A 1564-nucleotide genomic window follows, 5' to 3' on the forward strand; every position below is an offset into this window, starting at 1 on the left:
AAAACTGTACATAGAGAATAATCAAAATATTGTAGTCATGAATTGCCTTGAAAAAAGTAAGTAGTGGTATATAAACAGTGTCAGAGATTTAAAGCGGATTCTTCTATCTAGCAAATGAGATCAGAGCATATAAAAGAAACAGTAGTTTTGGAAAATCCCAAAGTGCTCAAAATAAAAACATAATGAGCTATCTGTGTTGCCTATATATAAATATCCTGTTAAAAAAATTCTTTTAATAAACAGGAACATATACTATCTTGAATACAAGATGCACTGTGAAAAGTATATAAACTTTGCCAAAATCCTTTCTCCCTTCTTTTTAATGAGTGATCAAAACAACCAGTTCATATAATAGATATTTCAAAATATTGTAATTCTTTGCTTTGTTTATAGGTACATTGTTTAAATGATTCTTCAGAATCATAGAAAACTACTAAATCTAAATAACATGAATAAAGTTTTGCATATTCTCTTTCAGTTCATCTGACTGTGCCAAGGAAACTTCAAAGAAGCAGAAGTCAAATGAAACATGTGTTCATTCGCATTCTTAAGCGGCACTGCTTGGGCCGGAGGGAGTTTGCAGGGTGCTGGAGCTGTGGCTGTAGAGAACAACTAGTGGGTTCAGCGTATCCCATCGGGGTCCCCACAATGCTGAGTGCTGCCAGGGAGTCCCATTCGCATGGGGTGAAGTATTCATCCTCTCCAAATGATGATCTTGGATCTAGGAATTGGGAAGCAGCAGATTGGGGTAATGAAGAAAGAAAACAAAAGTTCTTAAGACTTAAGGGAGCAGGAAAGAAAGAACATACTGATCATCTTGTTGGAGGAGATCACAAATCAACAGCTTACTCCCAATCAGGGGAAGAAGACAAGAAAATTAGTGAAGAACTGGAGTCTCAATATCAGCATAGTATGGACAGTGAATTGTCAGGCAGATATCAATGACTTTGTGGACTTAGCTTCAGTGAGGTAGAAGATCATGATGCAGAAAGTGATGTGGTTGGAGATGATGATGATGATGATGATGACGATGATGATGATGTTTTACCTGATACTGAAAGTCCAGATAACTCTGATAGTGATTCAGAGTCAGAGGAAGAATCTGATGAAGAACTACAAGCTACTGAGCCACCTTGATGTAGTGGAAGATCCCAAAAACAAACAAACAAAAAAGATGCAAAAAGCAACTGTAAATAATGTTTGTTAAATCCAGTGGTTCATAACTCCCACTTAGTCTTTGTTTTAAAAGTAAGCCTTATTGTTATAATACACAGTAGAGGACTGCTTATACAGCACAGACCTTTGTATTAAAATTGTTAAAAGGCCCTTTTAAATAATTACAAAGATGGCTTTAAAATGCCATGGATTACACTTTTATGGGCTTGACTATAACTATTTGCATGAAGAGTAAAAGTTGTATAAAATAAGAAATACAATACTCAATTTCCTTTCATATTAGCATCATCAAACCTCTAATCTCACCTTTTTACCCCTTTCAAATAGTTATGGGGGAGACACTTTTTTTGTGGTAGCTGTTTCATCTTTATTGTTCCTTCATATTTTT

The 1564-nt window shown here is 35.3% G+C and overlaps 1 pseudogene; it reads left to right on the forward strand.

The window, feature by feature from the left end:
- Positions 1–522: 522 nt before the first annotated feature.
- On the forward strand, positions 523–1223 carry LOC145713705 (small acidic protein pseudogene; annotated as a pseudogene).
- The last annotated feature ends 341 nt before the right edge of the window (positions 1224–1564 follow it).

Source organism: Panthera onca, chromosome X (assembly GCF_046562875.1).
Source record: "Panthera onca isolate mPanOnc1 chromosome X, mPanOnc1 haplotype 2, whole genome shotgun sequence".
In the NCBI taxonomy this organism is placed as follows: domain Eukaryota; kingdom Metazoa; phylum Chordata; class Mammalia; order Carnivora; family Felidae; genus Panthera; species Panthera onca.